This window comes from Pipistrellus hanaki, assembly GCF_964339955.1.
Source record: "Pipistrellus hanaki genome assembly, chromosome: 14".
Taxonomy (NCBI): Eukaryota; Metazoa; Chordata; class Mammalia; order Chiroptera; family Vespertilionidae; genus Pipistrellus; species Pipistrellus hanaki.
This window is the reverse complement of record NC_140516.1, coordinates 48870274-48891425: the sequence shown is the minus strand read 5'-3', so window position 1 is coordinate 48891425 and position 21152 is coordinate 48870274. Positions and strand designations below refer to the sequence as shown.

General features: G+C 44.1%; 1 long non-coding RNA gene across 1 annotated transcript; it reads left to right on the top strand.

The window, feature by feature from the left end:
* The first annotated feature begins 1094 nt into the window (after positions 1-1094).
* LOC311632794 lies at positions 1095-19431 on the top strand. Its single transcript, XR_014796828.1, has 7 exons — positions 1095-2516; positions 2782-2861; positions 5862-6369; positions 12193-12412; positions 13483-13597; positions 16501-16671; positions 19411-19431. It is a non-coding gene; the product is annotated as an uncharacterized lncRNA (long non-coding RNA).
* Positions 19432-21152: the final 1721 nt, after the last annotated feature.

Genomic DNA, 21152 nt, shown 5'->3' with positions numbered 1-21152 from the left:
AACCTTGTGTTATCCGAGGAATACTGACTTTATCCAAAAGCTTCAAGAACCAATGAGGAGTTCCTATGCAATTTTCCCATGATTCTTTCAGTTAATCCATGAGTTTAAATTTGAAGAAAAAATGTGGTTGAAACCTGGGAGATGTTTCCAAGTAAAACTGGAAAAGCAGAATCATCTCTAGAGTTTTATAATTAAAGATAAGGATGCAAACGGCTCTTGTTACCCTTTTCTGCAATGCAGAGAACTTCCTGTCCTTCCACCTGTGGAATGCCAACCATGTCATTTAGACATGAAATATTAATGAAGCTCAGTTTTATTTAAGAAACCCTCATCCACATTTACAACGCATAAGTTCTCCAGTTTGAAGGGGGAAAAGTACCAAACCACTGAATGGAATAAGAATGCATATAAAAGGAATTTCCCCCTGTAGCTTCTAAATTGAATAAACTAACTGAAAATTGTTCAGACTCAGGACCTAGTGAGGTTTGATTTAGCCTTCTTATTGAGAAAATTACCTTCAAAAGATAAAACACAAACATCAAAGCACTGGGGGAAAGATGGGTCAATCAATAAATGGACTTAAGGCAACTGAATGCCATCTGGAGAGATACAAACCCCAATCCATATCTTGCTCTTTGTACCAAAATAAATTCTATATGGATTAAAAATTTAAACAAAATATGAGAAGTACCAAAAAAAAAGGCATGGGAGTTTTTGTTCCATTTTGTTTATCAATAATTATCTCAGAGCAGAGAAATCCTCGCAATTCAAGTCACAAAACCTAAATGCTCTGAAGGAAAAGATGTGCTTGACTACATAAAACTTTTAAAGCATGTGGACAACCAAGAATCCTATAAACAAAGTCAACAGGCAAATGAGAGAACGGGAAAAAGGTTGCAACATATATGACAGACAAGATCTAATTTTCTATTATATAATCACGGGAGACTTGATGCACAAAATTTGTACAAGGTCCTTGGCCCTGCCTGCCACAAGCCACCCCCCCCCTCCCCCGTGGCTTATTTGTCCGGAAGGAAGGACATCTGGAAGGATGGATGTTCGGTCTAATTAGCATACTATGCTTTTATTATTATAGATGAGCCATATATGTATACAGACTTTAATAGCTGATAACTCAATTTTGCAAGTGAAATGTATTTTAATAAATACTGCCTTTATAATTATTCAAAGGGTATATATACATTTTTGGACACCCTATATTTATCCATAAGAAAAAGATGAACCAATAGGAAAATAGAAGACAAACAGACAGAAGAGGAAATCCCCAAAACCTTTTAGACATCTGCAAATTAGAATATGCAAAGAAGACACTACTCTTCACCTACCAGATTGCTCAGTGCTGCTAACAGACAGGCCCAGAGAAGGGTATTGGTACGCTCCTAGGGCTGTGGTCAGCAAACTGTGGCTCTCGAGTCACATGCGGCTCTTTGGTCCCTCAAGTGTGGCTCTTCCACAAAATACCACGGCCTGGGCAAGTCTATTTTGAAGAAGTGGCATTAGAAGAAGTTTAAGTTTAAAAAACTTGCCTCTCAAAAGACATTTCCATCATTGTACTGTTGATACTTGGCTCTGTCGACGAATGAGTTTGCCGACCACTGTCCTAGGCATTTGGAGTGTATATAACCTGAGACAAACTCTTTGGAGGGCAATTGCACAATTCCTATGAACATCTTAAATGCGGGACCCATGCTGACTCAGCAATTTTAATCTAGGAGTTTACCTTACACATATTTTGAAATGTAAACAAGCATGCACTTGCTACAACGATGTATGCAACATTATTGATAATAACAAGACATCTGAAATTGGTGACTAGTCAAACAATACTTGGTATTCAATAGAAAAATATGATGCAGCACGTAAAAAGCATGAGATGAAGCTGATATGACAAAGTAGCCAAGATACCTTGTTAATGGGGAAGGAAAAGGCAGCAGAAAAGCATAGTGCTCCAGGAGTTTGCCTAGTAAAATATGGATGGGTAGATGTGTATTTGCAGGAACTCTCCAGGAAGAATATGTGAAATTCTGGTTATTTCTGAAGAACAGGAGTTCTTATAAACCCTTCTTGGTCTGTTATAACTTTTCAGCATATGCACAGGCCATTTGCAGAATTAAATACGACACACCTTTTGCCCAATTTCAGTAATATTTGCCTATTCTCTGACTTCAGACTTCAGACGCCCTAGATACTTGGGGATCTGTATTTGGACAATAATAAATAGAGAGCCTCAAGTAAGCCACTTCCCCACCGAGGTGAGTGGTTCACCGTCTGGCCAAGAATCGGAGTTGGGCTCCTCCATTTTTAAAACTGTCAGTTTCCCACTCGCACATCTGGCGTCCAGAACACGCGGGGCCCTTCCCGGGAGCGCACAGCATCCCCGAGACCCAGGCTGTCCCCGAAGATGGATGCTGCCGCCGCGTGGGACATGCCCGGCATGCTTCTGATGACACGTGCTTACAGAGTTCCGGCCAGGAGTTGCTTTTCACATTCTCTGCGTGAGTTAGACAGCCAAGTCTAGATTCAGTTTCTTTATCAATTTGCTTTCTTTGCCTGAAATCTTAGCATCCAATTCAGTGTTCAATTCATTACTGGGTGTTAAAAAAGTATTTTTATTGATTTGGTTATGACAAAAACACTTATTGAAATTCTGTTGCGCGCTCTCTCTCTCTCTCTCTCTCTCTCTCTCTCTCTCTCTCTCTCTCTCTCTCTCTCTCTCCTTTCCTTCCTCCCTCCCTCCCTCCCTCCCTCCTCTTTTTGTAGAAACCATGACATCAGCGTCAACTGTAAAGAAATGAACCAGCTAATGGCACTCGAATGAGGATTTTTTTGCTGTCACATAGGTAAGATGGAAACCTGCAAGGTATGCTATTATTCTTGCCAAAGACATTTAACTCAGCTCTCCTCATGAGAAAGCAATCAGACAAATCCAGAGTGTAGTGTATTCTAGTCAGTTACCTTTAAAAAAAATTTCATATCCTGGCTGGTGTGGCTCAGTGGTTGAGTGGCTACTTATGAACCAAGAGGTCACAGTTCATTTCCCAGTCAGGGCACATGCCCAGGTTGTGGGCTCGATCCCCAGTAGGGGGCATGCAGGAGGTAGCCAATCAATGATTCTTCCTCATCATTGATGTTTCTCTCTCTTTCTTCTTCTTCTCCTTTCCTCTATGAAATCAATAAAAGTGTATTTAAAATATTTAAAAAACAAAACAAAAACTTCAATATCATGAAAAACAATAAACACAAAGAAGATAGCTACAGATTAATGAGACATAACCAACTGTACAAATTCTGGATTCTGAATTTTCTTTAGCAAATAAAGATATTTTGGCGGGGGGTAATTGAGAAAATTAAATATGAAGTGGTTATTTCTGAAGAATAGGACTTTTTATAAACCCTTCTTGGTTAGTTTGAATTTTAAATAAAATTTGTTAATTTTTCCAAGTGTATACTAGAATGGCTGCATTATTAGGAAGTGCACATTGAAGTATTTAGGAGTGAAGCATTTTCAAATAAGTTTGCAACTTATTTTAAAATGGCTCCGATATAGCTCAAAAGCTACAGCAAATGTAGCATTCATTGTAAATCAAAGTGAAGGATATATGTGTATAGAGTGCATCGTTCTTTCAACTCTCCCATAAATTAGAAATTTTAAAGAGAAAAAATGGAGAGGAAAAAAATCTGCCTTGACTTATTAAATCATAGGGTTTATAAACAGATATTTATAGCAAAAAAAAAAATTTTTTTTTAAGAAGAAAAATGACTTTTAAGGTTGGATTCTCTTCCTTTCTGCCATCCCTCCTGATTTGACATGTGTCCCTTGTCATTCCCAGCTGAGGACATCCCTAGCTAAGGTCCTGGTCCTTCCCCGGTCCCTTGCCTGCCCTTGACTGACAGCAGGCAGCCTGATGGGCAGCGCAGCCCCTGCCCCTCCTTCCTCCCACTCCGCTCCGGTTTCCACAGCCTCCTTGACCTGCCTCCTTTACACCTCGCTGGGGCGGGAGTGTTTCAATCAGGGTCCCAGGTGGCTTGTTTTTCTTAACCTTTGCCCCTGACCCCCCTTTTCTTCCACTCCCAGGTGTCTCTGCTTTCAGACCTCGCGGCCCACCCCCAAGCCTTTGTCTAATTAAGCTGAAGTGGTGCCACCTGGCAGTCTTTCTTCCTGGGCCTCTTTGCGTGTTTTGTTTTTTTTTCTTCCCATTTTCCCCTCTGGGTCTGTCAGGAGTCTCCTGTCAGGAGCCCTGGCCTTTCCTGCCCTCCCTTCCTCCGGGCTGGGTCTGTGGCCCTCCAGGTGCCCAGCTCTCGGCTGGGATGGGAATGCCGATGGCCTGGTTCAGAGCCCGGGAGGCCCCGCTGAGACCACCTCAAACCTTTCCAGATCTGGCTTCCAGGGGGGGGGGGGGGTGCCCCTAGGTGCTGCCAGCCACCTGCACTCCCTTCTCAGGAGCCTGTGTGGCGGGAAAGGTGCCTTTGTCTATTCCTTCCTGCCACCCCCCTCCCCGCCCCTCCTCACCCTCATTTATTGACCTTTTCACTTTCACGCTTTGAAATTTAATGCCAAAACCTTCCCTACCATTCCACCGGCATCCCCAGGACACCCCCAAATAGCACCTCAAACAGATACATTTTCAACAGTGGAGGCCATGGAATGATTTACGTTCAGGGTCCCACTCAAGCAAGGAAGCAAGTTTATGGATCAGTTCTTACCTGGGTTTCCCAGATTAGAGCTGTGACCTGCCCAGGGAGGTTGGATGCTCAGTCCAGTGACTAACGTGTAAAATGGACTGGGAAGAGAAACGGAAGCTAGAAAGCTCTTGGAACCAAGGGGCAGTCATGCTTGGGCCTAGAGCAGTGTTCAGCAAACTCATTCGTCCACAGAGCCAAGTATCAACAGTACAACGATTGAAATTTCTTTGGAGAGCCACATTTTTTAAACCTAAACTTCTTCTAATGCCACTTCTTCAACATAGACTGGCCCAGGCTGTGGTATTTTGTGGAAGAGCCACACTTAAGGGGCCAAAGAGCCGCATGTGGCTTGTGAGCCGCAGTCTGCCGACCCTGGGTAGAGCACCTTATTTGTAACTCATTGTGGGCTTTAGTTAAATACTCCAGTATCGTGGCATTCCACATGGAATACAGGTAACCAAGGAGCCTTGAAACTACCTTCTTCTACTGACTCTTAGGTCTTCTTTCCCAATGTTTGCAACATTTGAGAAGCAGAGATTAATAAAGCTAGAGAATCTGAAAAACATGAGTGCTAGTCCCACCCTCGTTATTGATGAGCTCTGTAATTTTGCTCAAGTTCCTAGACATGTTTTGCCTTTGTTTCCCCATTTTGTAAAACGAAGAAGTGGGTCAGGGGCTGGCAGATTCAATGACCTCTAAAGTTTCCATGGGCCCTAAAACTTCACTGCTCTAAAACACAGTAGCCTGGGCTTTTACCTTCTTCCCCTGTTTATTTTATTTTATTTATTATTATTTATTATTATTATTTTAAATATATTTTATTGATTTTTTTACAAAGAGGAAGAGAGAGAGATAGTTAGAAACATTGATGAGAGAGAATCATTGATCAGCTACCTCTTGCACACCCCCTATTGGGGATGTGCCTGCAACCAAGGTACAAGCCCTTGACCGGACTCGAACCTGGGACCTTTCAGTCCGCAGGCTGACACTCTATCCATTGAGCCAAACCGGTTTTGGCCCCCTGTTTTTGTTTGTTTGTTTGTTTGTGTTTGTTTTTGTTTTTGTTTGTTTGTTTTTGTTTGTTTGTTTGTTTTTGTTTGTTTTAGAAAAGCCTTTTAAATGCTGAGGGGAGGTCTTTCTGTCTCTCCTAAGTCCAGTAGCTCCATGTTGAGGAATCAGACCTGATCTGAACCCAGGGCCAGGAGGATAACATAAAACGAATCGGATGAAAAGACCAGAGTGTGGGGGAGACACCTGCAGAGCGTCAACACCCAGGCATCTTCCTATGGATCCGGTTCTCAGAGGAGCCACTCCGCACGCCCCTGGCCGCCCAGCCTGCGCGGCTGCGCCCTCCACCACAGCGCCTGGTTTCATCACCTCTCCCTCCGTGTTTGAGGATGGCCACTTTGATCTGAGCCCGAAAGCCCGAATCAAAGTGGTCGTTTGTTTAATATTTGTCACACATCCGGAAGTTCTGAAACCCAAAACAGAATAGAAAGCACTATAAGAAGGACTTTGTTTTCCAGCCAATTAAGGCTATTAAAGAACGCTGTCCTGATTCAAACAGTTGCCTAAGCTTAGAACTACTGAGTTGCCCCAGCAACAGGTTACAAAAAGAATGTACCAAATCCTGTCAGGGAACAGAAGAAAGATGCAAGTGCATAAGTAAGTCTGATCAAGTAATTCCTCTGACAGTAACATAATTTAATCTACATAGAAGAGAGATTTAGTGTGGCCCAGTGGTTGAATGCCGTCCTATGAACCAGGTGGTCACAATTCCATTCCCAGTCAGGGCACATGCCCAGGTTGCAGGCTCATCCGCAATGTGGGGCATGCAGGAGGCAGTCAATCAATGATTCTCTCTCATCCTTGATGTTTCTCTCTCCCTATCTCCCTTTCTGAAATATATATATTTAAAAAAATAAAATATAACATGGATCTAAGTAGTGAAATGAATTTTAGTTAGTTAGAGCTATTTACCAAAAGTTAAACAACAGAGTTGGAAGTCTAGCCCTGGTGAAGCCCGTACAGATAATGAAACATTTTGAAACCACGTTTCTCCCCCATTTTACTAAGCATTCACTTCCCCAGCTCTGGGGCTCTGATGATCACTGTGCTTCCTGAAGGGAGAAGCATTTGGAACATCTTCAACTTCTGTCTGAGCCTCCCCTAGCAGAAGCTTACCTGATGGGCAGGTTTGGGAAGGGAGCTGAGCATTCTTCCAGGTGGCCTATCCACAGGATGCATCCCGGGGCATCGCAGTCATGCAGTGGGCTCATGGGTAGGCCCCACATCTGTAGGGGAGCCTCCAGTTGGCCAGAGCTGCCCCTGACTGAGGGGCCAACCCCGTCTAGTTCAGGATGAAGGATTGGAAAGCCCACTCTCGATACACAATGCAGCCATGCCCTCTAACTTAGCTCTATCTACACTAATAAAAGAGTAAGATGCAAATTGATGGTACCTGCACAGCGCCCACCAGCCAATCAGGAGTGGGTATGCAAATTAACCCAACAAAAAATGGTGGGTTAATTTGCATACACAGGTGCTGAGCGGCTGGGGGCAGGCTTTGTGCCTCTGGGCAGTGTGGGAAGGTAGAAAGATCGCTCTGGCCAGGGTAAAGGTAGTGCTGAGCCAGGGAAAGGAAGGCCCATTCTTGCACGAATCTTCATGCATCGGGCCTCTAGTCTTTAATAAAGTTGAAATTTTTGTCTGGAGTTGTCAGACTCCTCCATGTGTCTCAGGTTGGAGAGAAAAAGGTGTCATTTATTGTGGCCCCTGCAGTTCCAATAAGTCCATCAACAGATACCTGTGGGCAGCCAAGCTCATTCCCAGGACCTGTGTTTATAAGGAAAGTTAAGATGTGGTCTCTGTCCCAAGCAACCTGCAGTCTAGGCTTATGAAATTCTATTGTATTCGTTTTAATTGGGAGCAGAGCTCTCCCTCACTCTCTTTTTGATCCCTTTGGGTATTAGCTTTCTGTCCTATGAATAAATAGCATTGCATTTCTAACACAAATGAAGGCAGAGCTATTTGGGTCCTCTTCGTATCACTGTTGGGTTTGAGCAGCTCACAGAGAACAAATTTGGTTGTGTTTATATTAAAACCTTCCTAACAAGGGAAGCAGGATAATTAGATTCAATAACAACAGGAGCAGCATTCTGAATGTGTTTAAACAAGTTTTCCCCACTGATAGAGGGAACTACCGAGTATCATTTTCAACTGGACTGACAAGGAAAAAAAGCCATCCGTTCCCCTAAAGAATTTGCACAGCGCTCAAGGCAAGTTACAGCTGGATCCTCTTAAAGAAATCAATCTTTTCTAGTAAATGACTCGTGAGACCATTGAAATCTATGCAGCTTTCCAGTAACTTTATTCAATTAGAGGGATTTTCAATATTTTAGCAAATATTAAATTACCCATCATATTCTTGTGATGTCAGAACAGAAAACAAAACACACCACACACCCAACAGCCCGGGGGCCTCAGTAGCAGCTGAGCCTCTTCAGCTCACAGGCAGGCCTCTCTGTGGATTGACAGGAGTGACATTGGTGACATTGATGCACTAAATGCTGACTAATTTGTTATCATCCATGATAATCACTCCTGCTTCCTGGGGGGTGGGGGGAGGGGCGCTTAAGTACCTCCGTGTCAGGGGATTATATCATAGCATTCTAGAAAGGAAGAAAACAACTTCTGTGACGGTAAGGCCACAGCATTCAGGCCCGGAGAAGATAATCACATTATTCTCTTGTTAGTTTACAGTGACCTCTGTGTCCAGAGGGTATTTCATCTCAAATTGAGACTGTGACTTTTTCTTTTCTTTTTTTAAAGTATGTTTTTATTGATATCAGAGAGGAAGGGAGAGGAAGAGAGAGGTAGAAACTTCAATGATGAAAAATAATCATGCATCAGCTGCCTTCTGTACGCCCCCCACTGGGATCGACCCCACAGCCCAGACATGTGTCCTGACTGGGAATCAAAACTTGGTTTGTAGGTTGATGCTCAACCACTGAGCAACACCATCCAGGCACTTTTTCTTTTTTTCTTTTTGAAAGTCACTTGAGAAGGTTCATTTTGAAAACTAGGCTTGGGTATCTATTTATACAACTTTCATGAAATTGACAACCTCACACTAGAAAGTATGTCTCGCTCCCACCCAGGAAGTATGTGCTAGTGATGAGATGGCTGAGCTGAATGAGGGGAGGCCCAATGCCTAGTCAGGCGGTCCTCACCCCTCCATGCTCCTCAGCAGCGGTTCGTGACCCACAGGTTGAGAACCACTAGCAGGGTCGCCTAAGACCATCAGAAAACACAGATATTTACATTACAATTCACAACAGTAGCAAAATTACAGTTATGAAGTAGCAACAAAAATAATGTTATGGTTGGGGGTCACCACAACATGAGGAGCTGTATTAAAGGGTCCAGGCATTAGGACGGTTGAGAACCACTGCCTTAGATGCTCCACAGCAAGAGACATTGACTTCAAAACACAGTCTTGACCAAAAAAAGCAAGAAACAGAATAAGATCTATAAGACAGTACCAATTGTGTAACTTAACAATATACAGAAACATTGGAAAACATACATACAAAAAAGCAGCCGATCAGAGTGGTTGCATATGGTGGGATGGGTGTTGGAAGTAGAGAATGAGGAATAAATGACGCAATTAAAAAATACAAGACAGAGGGCCATGCATAAAACAATAGTGTATGGAATAATAGTGCACTATGAACTGAATGTGATGACCTCAAATCCCTGCATTTTAAAGTACCATCCCTCCCCAAAATATGTAAAGCACATGTGCACACATGTGTACACACAGATGAGATTGTATGGTGGTGACATGTGGACCAAATTAGGACGTAAAAATGTTATATTTTGCTTGGCCCAGGCAGTATATACATTGCTGGAAGAACTTCCTACGGCATTACAAGCACATTACAATCCAGGACAAAGTCGTTGCGTCATAGATCCTCCATAGCAAGCCCTCGGTGAATGTGTTCTTTAGGGTGAATTTGTAATTAAACTAATTCCCCCTAGACCACAGATACAACCCAGCAGCCCCGCCTCCCTCGGAAAATGATAAGACCATTTCAACAGCAAGACTGACTGTTTGGTACTGGATCCTATGCCATCACCGCTCAGAGAGAGCGTGTCTTTTGCTCTGCCTTAAAAGCCACGGTTAAATAGGGCAGGAATTTAGCGAGTTCTCTTTATTTTTATTTGAGGGTATGCAAATAGGCACCAGCCACTCCTGGGGAACTGATGTCATTGAACATCTGTGCTCACCTTCCTTTTAAAAATAAGCAAGCAAATCAGATTCTGAACGCAAACCTCTTCGCCTTGGCCATTTTCTCTGTCTCTTAGCATTCCTCCTCTGCTGCCCTTTCCCTGGGATGTGTCCGTTACATTCATCAGGATCCCAGTGCGGGTTTTATTATTTATTTGACTTTTGCTTTTTTTTTTAATGACCCTTTGATTTTCCAAAGTGTCTCCCTCTGTGGTCTTTGCTTCGGCCCAGTGCTCTCAGCTTCTCCCTGGTACCCCCTTGCGGGGGATTATTCTGTTTTCTATTTCACTAGCTTCAGTCTTTCCTTGTCTTCCCTCCTGACCTTCTGACTTGAGCTTCCTGCTCCCGTGGGCTCCCCTTGATGCCCCTCTTCATCCTTGCTTTCCTCCTGCTTTATTTTGCGCGTGGTTTCATCATCTGGGGAGGTGGCGAGGTGGTGTTTGCATTACTCAACACCTCGTCTCTTCTGCACCGTCAGCTGAATTTCATCACATTAAGGCTAATTACTGGGCTCAATGGATGATGATTACACACTCGACTGTTTTGGTCTGTGAAGTGTACTTTCTGTAAGTGAAAACTTGCCGCGTTACCTTGAAGAAGTTTTTTTTTTTGTTTGTTTTTTTTTTTTTTTAGAGAGAAGGATGCTTGAGCTAAAATAATACATGTCTATTCATTTGTTGAAAACGTATTGAGCTTCTGTGACATGCTAGGCACTGTGCTAATTATTGAGTATAAATGGATAAATAAAATAAACAGAGGCCCTGCCCTTAGGGAACCTGGAGTGTAGGTGGGGACACAGACATTACCAGGCAGGCATACCACTCTGCACTTGGACATGGTGCTGCGTGAGTGGAGGAAACAGACCAAGAGCCATGGCGGAGAGGAACTCAGGGACTGCTTGGGTGGTTGGTAGAGTTGCCAGATTTTGCAAATAAAACTTCAGGAAGGGAAAAAGAGAAAAGAAAAAGAATAACTATTTTTTGAACAGAGAACTTGGGTGGACAGTGAGGCCATTCCTGAGATGGGTGACTGAGAGGAGCAGTGAGGGGTGGGTGGGGTGAAATGGCCCGAGTTCAGAATCAGAAAGGGTAAGGTTATGCCAATTGTGAGACATCCATTGCCCACCACCACCAAAACATGCACTGAACTTCATGGTTCACAAATAGCCACCGCTCCCTCCCCTACCACATCGTCTCATTTGACATGGCATTTTCTTAATTTGGGTGGTATTTGATTTCTACAGCTCCAAGGTGGCAATGTTATGCCTGAACCCAGCTCTAAGGTGGCAATATTATGCTCCTCACTTGGTATCTTGCTTGGACTCCATTGACTTGTACCCTGTATATTGTATGACACCTTAGTTTTATGCTGCATATAACATGGGTGTTTTCTTTCTTCTGCAAAGCCAGTTTATCATGGCCTTCTGTTACATAGATCAGAATCCAGCCACTCCTCCTATCTCATGGTGTCACCTGACACTGGATCTCCAAAAAAACCCAGCCAGTCGATGCATCAGTTTGGGGAAATATTGGGCTCCTAGGACCCCTAGCATAATGAAAGGTTTTCTGAGAGAGACCTAAGCGTGATCAAGGGACCAAAAAAAATATAAACTTTCCATAGACTAGTGGCCAAGGTTATGGGATCTGCCATCAAGAGACCTGGTTCAAGCCCAGGCTTCCATGCTAGCTAGTTGAGTGACCTTGAGCTGATTACTTAAACTCTCCAAGCCTCATCTCCCCCACAGTGTTTCTGTATGACATGAGCAATTTTATATTTAATGGTTTAAAATAGGGCCTATTCTTTGTTGGCCTTTGTTATCCTCTTTTATCATCAGTCACATGACCGAGGGAAGTTACTGAACTGGTTAGCCGCCCCCCAAACTTGAGTGAAAGCAATAAGGTATGAGAATTCTGAACGATGGGGAAGACAAGGTAATGGTTAAAAACACGGACTCGGGAGCCAACGGCTTGGATTTGAACCCTGACTCTGATGCTTACTAGCCGTGTGGCCTTGAGCAGTCACTGAGTTTTTCTTCTATGTTGCTAATTTGAATTCTTAAATTATTGAGTTTCTTGCTAATGATTCTATCAAAGTCCCCCCCCCACCGCCCCCCATGGAGCAATTATATTTTAAATGTCCCTATACTCTTTCCGGATCTTGGCTTATTACTAATGATTGGTGTTTTCATTTTACAGATTCCGTGTCCTCTTGAATCTTCATTAATATGAAGTTTTCTTGCATAAATCTGGATTAGAGGGAGGACTGATGTCTTCTAACCCTTCAGGGAGTCACCTCAGCTTTCAGCCTTTCTGTTGGAGCTGTTGCCCTTAAAGGAACCCTGCTGGGCCAGCCTCTCATGATTTGACCCCAATAGGAGCCCTTGACCTTCAAATGGGGACTATCAATGGAGACATGGTAAGGCTCATCGATTCCTTCCTGCTGCTCTCTCACGAGAAGTGCAGTTAGAGTGATGCTTGTCTTTCTCCTTCAGTCCAGTCTGAGGAGCCTCCAGGTGAAAGAGGCCTGGGGGTGTTTGGTAAGGGATTGGCACCCTTAGTTCCCTAAGCAGGTTTGCCTTTGTTCGTGTTTTTGGACGATTGATGTTGGAGGGAGAGGTTAGACACGTGTACACATTTCATCTCAGAGGAGGAGGCCTACCCCTAACATCCTAAGTATCAGTAGTTCGTTCATCCTTTTATTTATAAACATTTATTGAACACTTAGCATATGTTGGGCCCTATGCTTTTCCCTGTGGAGACATAAGTTAACAGGAAAGATATGGTTTTTACCTAATGCAGCTCACTCCCATGGATTTCTTATGTCTTTCCCCAGCCTCTTAGATAAACTCGTTGCACTCGGTAGACAATCAACAAAATCATTTGATGATGAGATGCCACCCGTGTGGCTGCTTTTCCTTCCATGTTGGTCACACTGTGTTTCTTTCTTTTCTTTTTTTAAAATATATTTTATTGATTTTTACAGAGAGGAAGGGAGAGAGATAGAGAGTCAGAAACATCAATGAGAGAGAAACATCGACCAGCTGCCTCCTGCACAAGCCCTACTGGGGATGTGCCCGAAACCAAGGTACATGCCCTTGACTGGAATTGAACCTGGAACCCTTCAGTCTGCAGGCTGATGCTCTATCCACTGAGCCAAACCGGTTTAGGGCAATGCTGTGTTTCATTAAGTTCAGAACCATCCCCGGTGCCCACCCGATCCCTTTGTCTGAACGGCCCACACACTTTTTCAGTGACTTCATTGCTGTGTTGTGATGTCAGCACATCTGAGCGTCTAAGTTTTTTCATTCAAGCCAACTGGGTAGCCAGGTCCAATGTACCCAAAGAAAGTGCCAGAAGATATGTTCCATCCACTGGAAGTCCTACTGTGGCAGTTTAATGGCCATCTGTCATTGGGAGGTTTTCCCTAAGCAGTGGTTGTGATGTGCCCGAGACACCGGCATTGCTTGGAGCTCATTTTCCCAACAGTATCGACGATGAACACAGAGGGAGGACAGCATGACTCTGAACAAACAAATCTGGTGGCATTTGGCCAGGCCACCGAGGCGGGCCACTGGTAGAGTGTGCTGCTGAGCATCAGAAAGTGTGTTGTTGGTGGAAGGGAAACTGGTTGTAGCTGGAACCTTGGCTTCTTTCTGTAACAAACTGGGGGGGGGGGGGGGGGGAGCCGGGGAATTACCGCCTGGTAATATTGAATCTTACCTACATAATTCTTCTACAGGCCCTGTGGACTCGCCTTGTGCTTTTCATGCTTCTTAATTTCTTAAGCCAGAACTGTAGGACTGGAGCTAACGTAGGTGACGTTTCTGAAGGAAACAGACCAGTTATTGGTCCCAGGTGGCGCTGAAGCTTTTGATCCTAATACAACCATTTTTAAAGCAATGCCTGGGACTTGTAAAATCGGTCATTTTATTACAGAAATACATTATACTTTTGGTTAGAAAATGCCCCGTTGGGAGCTGCCACCTGATTGGCCGGTGATGCAGTCAGCTTTCCCAGCCACTTTCTACCCAAATATTATATTAGGTTTTTAAAAACAGCATTGCTTGTGTGGCTCAGGGAGAGAAAGTCATTCTTTATGAAGAGCAACATACAAAGGCGCACACTTGGGCCAGACAATTCTTCAGCAAAGCCACGGTCTATTTTAAATGACGTTGGAGCAGAAATTTGCTGGTTCATAAATTATTATTAACGATTCTGCCAATGCTTTGCAATTATCACTTGTTTATTATCTCACCATCTCATTTGATCCTCGTAACAGCCATATGGCATGGCACGGGCACCAGTTATCATGCCTGCTGGTCAGAGGAAGGAATAAGGTTCGGGGAACAGAACTGATCAGGTCTCGACTGGCTAGAGGCAGCGGTCTAGAATTGGTGACTTTCACTCCCATGACCATTCCGGGCCATTTGCTCTTTGTTCTTTCCAACGCCAACAAGCCATAACTCTGGGAGCATCCTGAGAGGAGTCTTATGGCCCAAGGATTGGTGGATGTGTTGAGGTGGTCCCTTCTGGGAAGGATAAAGCATTAGGTGGTGATCTAGGCAAGGAGGCCGTTCCATTTCCCCTTATTTGTTTTTTCCAGCTGATGAGGAAGTAAACACACCCTCTCACCTGTGATTTTACTTATGAACGACTCAACGCTTTCCAGTGACCAACCCTACTCGGTCCTCGGCATTTCCAGTGGAAATAATTCCGTTAAGAGCCATCCTTCTCCGGGAGTGCACCTTTATGGAGCAGACCAGAGGGAAAAGTAATTGAATTTAATAAAAGCTGTTCTCAATATAAAGCCACAGGGAAATACATTTAACTTCAAAGCCAAGATGCATGGTTCCTAAATATAATTAATCGCCTGGCTGTTTCTTCCATCAACTCTCAATTTGACATAAAGAAGTAAATTCTTTAGCACTTTTTGTTTTACAGGAACATGAATTCTCTGTTGATAGCTATGGATAGATTGATACAAGTCATTCTCAGAAATGACATGCTTTAGACTTCCATCTGTGCAGGAGAGCCTAGAAATAGGAGTAGGCAATCTATTTTTTTTTTAATTTTTTACTTATTAAATATATTTTATTGATTGCAGAGAGAAGGGAGAGGGAGAGATAGACATATCAATGATGAGAGAGAATCATTGATCGGGTGCCTCTGGCATGCCCCACACTGGGAATCAAGCCTGCAACCTGGGCATGTGCCCTGAACCAGGAATCAAACCATGACCTCCTGGTTCATAGGTCAACGTTCAACCACTCAACCATGATGGCCGGACAGCGTAGGTAATCTTAACAGAATTGACCTCCTCCCCACCTCCTTTTTAAAACTTCCTTCAAAGAAGAGACATCTTCAGGGACATTCTCTGAGCAAGCCCATTAATGGAATACGTGGGTTTGGGGTGCCCTTGTTTGCAAGTGCTAAGGATTAGTTCAACGCAGATTTCGAAGGAAGGGAAGTTGCTTGTCCTTGTCTGAAGCCCGCTGAGGGGCGGATGCCTCTCACCAGCAGAGGAAGCACGTGTGCCTGTGAGCGGTTTCCAGGGAGGGCAGAACCCGCAGGTGCCACCGCACTGGCCGGAGGGACTTCACTCCTTCCAGGTGACAGGCCACCGTGGTCTAAGGACAGGTCCCTTCCCACTCCCCGCGCCTCCCAAGGGAAGGCTGGTGCTGTCTTCAGTCTATGAAGCTGCATCAGGAGAGACGGTATCATTTAAGAAGAAGTTGATGCAGGAAATGAGACTAAGACCCTCTGCCCCAAATTCTCCTCAACAAAGAAAAAGCAGGTCAGTCAGGACGGGGAAGTTTGCAAAACCACGTCTGTACCTTTAGCATCACAAGTCGTTACAAGAGATAATGTTTCACCACAGGCAGCTTCACACTCACCTGCTTGCATTTAGAAGTTTCTCTACAAACAAAACAAAACAAAACAAAACAAAACAAAACAAAACAAAAAAAACAACAGACGGTTGTAAGGAGAGATAATCACATATGCATGAGCAAATCTATTAAAAAATTAACACTATTAAATTTCCAACAAAATTCGAGAGAAAGAACTTATATGCATGAAAATCTCGATTGCAGGGCTATCCACACTGGTAAAATACACTCCTTCCAAGGTCCAAAAGAAAGGTATTGTTTAAATGAATCACGGCACATTTATGTGGTCATATAATGATGGAGTTATTATTTTGTTGGCTATAAAAGCTGGGCGGAATATGGAAAAGTGTTTATGACATAATATAAAATTTAAAAACAAGTATGTGCATATAGGGTTGTAACGAGGTAAAAAAAAGTTTAAGAGAAAAGACTAGAAGTAACTATATAAAGAAGACAATATTAGTAGGATAGTGAAATTACAGTTTAAGACGTTTCCTCCACTTTATTCCATGACTTTTTTAATGTCTATAATGAAGAGAGAGAAAAAAAAAATAATAGAAAAGTCAGAGCCGCCCTCAAGCATTTCTTCGCTTCTCATCAGGATCTTTTGCTTCAGGTGCTCTTTGTCCGACTACGGGACTTCAGCCGCCGGCCTGAGAGCAGGAGGGTCTGAGTGTGATTGGAAAAGCATTGCTCTCTCCATCTGCGCTGCGAGCCAGACAGACCCCTTCATTTCCTTCTGCTCACAGCTCTGGTTCTCAGGATCGTCTACTCCTCTGCTGGCCAGGTGGGTCAGCGTGACGCGGGGCCTCCTCTGGGCTCCCCGAAGGGCCGGGCTGTTGGAACGGGGCCTGAGACAGGTGCTTGCTTCCTGATGACACCGTGTCCATAAGGGGAATTTGTGGTGAGCATTTAGGAGCTTGAGGGACTGCTGACCCTGGGGATTAGCCAGGATACCCACCTTCCCTGAACATCAGCTCCTCAGATAACATGTGGGAAGGATCTAGATGCCCTGGCCCCGAGAGAGTGCTGACAAGTGCCCGCAGGAGGCTGCGTCTCCATCAGAGCCACTGTTGGCCCAGGCAGGAGCCATGGAGGGCCTAGCATTCCCTGAGCTGTGGAGTGTGACACCTCCTTACTTAGTGACAAACAGGAACAATGCTTTGAGCAACTTTTGGGAGCAGGACTAAGGGAACACATTGAGTCCCTAACTGGTAGGCAAATGGTCAGGCATTTGACATGTAGTATCTTGTTATCTCATCTCTACAGCTGCTCTTTGACATAGAGAGTGTTGTCCCCATTTTGCAGGTGGGCAAACTGAGGCTCATAGAGGTTGAGAAATTTGTTCAAGGTCACTGTTGGGGGTGGTGAAGGTGGGATTCCAATCTTGCTTCATCATTCCTTCTCACAGGTTGACACATGCTAGTCTCTCTCTCTCTCTCTCTCTCTCTCTCTCTCTCTCTCTCTCTCTCTCTTTCTCTCTCTCTGTATATGTGTGTGTGTGTGTGTGTGTGTGTGTGTGTGTGTGTAGGGAGGAAGGAAGACATGGAATGGGTGACTGTGCTTAAAAACAAAGGCAAAACTCTGGCAGGTTCAAGTGCTTAGTTTTAACTCGCTGCTAGCCCCGCCTGCCCCACTGCACCCTGGTCCTGATCCTTGTAGCAGAGCTGAAGAATAGACTGAAGTCACTAGGAGTGTTTGCTGCAGGGGGTGGCCAGGGCTTTGCATGGCCTCCTGTCCTGGGGGAATCGCCATGTTTCTGACCTTGGGAGAGACCTAAAGTGAAGCAGGCGTCCTGCCTCGGTGAGGACATGCGCGGCCATCCTGTGCTTGGCCAGGAAGCCCCCGACCTTAGGCCAGCCCCCTGTTTTCCGCTGCGGGATTTCAAAGAGGCTTGCACAGAGGGGTCCCTAATCCGCCCAGGCCCCGGGGGGAGGTGGTCTTACCAACAGGTTGGGGTGGGAGGGGCTGGTTCCTGGTGGAAGTCATAAATCAGGGGGCTGGGTAAGCCAGGGCAGTGGAGAGATCCTCAGTGCTGGAGAACCAAAAATGCAAGAATGCTGCTGGGTCCAGTGCGGCCCGTGTCAGAGCATGATTCCGGGACTCGCCTACAGCCATGGAGGCCTGGAATGAGGGCCGGGCCCGGGCCCAGGTGTCCCCCGCTTTGGTCCTTGAAAACCCATCCTAAGGGTTACAGGTCCTCGCTCAGAGCTCAGCCCGCAGCCGCTGTAGCCCATTAGGAAAAGCGGACGGGGTTGTGGTGATAGATGATGTTGGCGCTGCCATGGCGGAGAGAGCACATCCCTGGAAAGACAAGCTCACTTTGGAACACTGATTTACTGCAGGGGCCCGGCAACCGGCCTACACTGCTACTTGAAAGCAGGACAGCATTTAATAATAATGAATGCGTGTGTGTGTGTGTGTGTGTGTGTGCGTGCGCACGCGTGCGTGTGTGTATGGGGTGTCCCTATATATTGGGTGTCCCAAAAAAATGTATATACATACTTCAAATAATTATAAAGGCAGTGTTTATTAAAATATACTCCATTTTCCAAATTGAGCTATCAGCTGTTCAGTGTGTATACATTTTGGGGGGACACCCTGTCTCTATACGTCCATGTATATGTGCAGCACGTTATTTAAAATGTTTGGTGTTTTTATTCCTGAGTGAGGTAGATGTCAGCTTCTGACCTTGGCCTCCTTGGGTGATACAGTGCTGTTCTTGTCATTTATATGCAGCGGGGGGTCATATAGTTTTACGTGCCACATTTTTATATAAGGATGTGTATATATAGTTATGTAATTACCTTTCTAATTTATATAGAAATTTATGACATAATGATGTATAAATCACTATGTATTATATGTGCTTTAATCGCTACATAGGAGTATATAAATATAATATTTTAAAATTTTATATATTTACACTTACGTAATCTCTCTATATGAGTGCCTAAGTGCAATATTAAAACCTTAAATACATTTACACACATTTAAGTGCGTACTTAATGTGGACTATGAATGAGTATGCCTCGGCGTGGACATGGGGGGGGTGGCGATCAATATCAATACAAAGAAGAGGGATGGAAAACGCAAGGGTGTGGGCGTCCCCGTCCTGCGCCCAGTGACACCCGGTCCCCCAGGACTCTGGCGCTCCCCGCTCTCCCGCTGCACCGGGGCCTTCCACGTCTCGGGAAGCTGTGGGCTTGTTAACCTATAGGCTGTGCAGATGGACCAACCGAAGCTTTAGTCATTATACTTAATTGGGCGCGCGGCCCTCGGAGCTGTCTATAAACTGTGTGCTCATAGTGAGGTAATTAATAACGCCACTTCCTTTGGGGAGGCGTATCATTAGCCATTATTTCTAGAAACATGACATTGATCTCTTTATTCAGAGAGGTAATTGCAGGTTTCTGGGAAGAGCGTATGGTTTACCCAACAATTCCCCACAAATGACATCATCCCCGAGAAGTAAAACCCACAGAATCTGTCAGTTTTCAATCCAGAGTCGGATTTTGTTCCCTAGGTGGCAAAAAGAAGACTCTCGAAAGAAAAAAGAAAGAAGAAAAAAGAACTACTCGGGCCATTAGAGTGAAAGGTAAAATTTGGTGTGTGTGTGTGTGTGTTTTTTAAGACGTTAGTGATTTCTTTCCGAGGCTGATTTAGGGGGTGCAGTTTGTGATTGTCAGTCCATAGCAAAAAGTGAAACAAAATAAAGGTTAAAAAATGTTTTGTTTTTTTTTAACTTTTACAACCGCCTTTAGGTAATAGTTTTCTCATTGTGTCTTACAACATGCTCACAAATGAATTCGATTTCAGCATGACCACGAGAAAACCCATGAGCTCCCAAGTCCAATTCTTCACATGAAAAGGAAGCAGGGAAACACAACCCAGGACTTGACATTTGGCACTAATTGGATTCTCTACCGCGGAGCGAGAATCAAAGGGGAATTTCAGAGTAATTTTTGCGAAAGCCTCCAGCTGACTGACCCTCAACAATCGTACCTTAGTGTTCACATGAAATTGAAAAAAAATCTAAATTGCCACATTTCCCCGTTTTTTAGGGACTTTATAGGGTAATGGTAGGATTAAAAAAAAAGAAAAGAAAAAAAGAAACAAGACCTTTATTCACTTGGGTTCTTTTCTTGCCAGGTTCAATCCTTGCCTGGGTTTTGGAACAACCAGAGTCCATCTGAGGAAGGAGAGTTTTGCCAACGAGAACAAGGTAGCTCATTTCAATCAAGGGCGAGAGAATCTGCTTCCAAACTCTTTTGTAAACCTCACACTGGGAACCTTTCAAAGGCGGATGAATTTTTTTCAAGCCAAAATTTTTCCAAAGCATCTTTCTTCCCATAAACCTGTTTGGCACCAGGTTTGCTTTTGGGGGTAGAGTTTTTCGATGGAAACCATCGACCCTCTAAACTTGCCATAAACCAACATATCTCAGGTATTTTAGAGGGACCCCAGATGTGCCAGGGGCTGGAGGTGAATCTGGAATGTGATCCATTTTCTGTTCCTCTAGGACAGTGGTCGGCAAACTCATTAGTCAACAGAGCCAAATATCAACAGTACGATTGAAATTTCTTTTGGGAGCCAAATTTTTTAAACTTAAACTTCTTCTAAAGAGACTCGCCCAGGCAGTGGTATTTGGTGGGAGAGCCACACTCCAGGGGCCAAAGAGCCGCATGTGGCTCGCGAGCCGCAGTTTGCCAGCCAGGGCTCTAGGGAACTCCCTGTGCATGTTGGGATAGTAAAGGCCCTGAGAAGTCCTGTAGTGAAGGCAGCTGCTTCGCTTTGCTTACCTGGATGATGTTTTTTTTTTTTTTTTTAAAGCTATTTATTCTTTCACTTTTCTGTATCTTTTTAAATTTAGTTTCTATTAATGCGTTAAAGCAAAAACAATTTTACTTGTATTTTGCACAATATCAGTGAACTCGTTGCAGAGTTGGTGTTTCTTAAAACTCCCATTAGAACACATTCACCTAAGTGACTTCATTGACTCTATCTGTTGAGTTGCTCTTCTTTTCGGATCAATAAGAGAATTACCTGAATATGGACCTACTGATTAAGTACAAAACTTGGCATTTAAGAGCTGGTGAACATCGATTGCAGATACGAATTCGTTTCTCAGGTACACAATAATTCTCATTGTTAGTCAAAGCTGCGGAGATGATATGGACAAGCATGGATTTGCATTGGGCCTGAAAGCAGAAGTTAAGAGATGTTATTCATTACGGAGTTTTAATCAACAAGACATTAAAGTTTCCC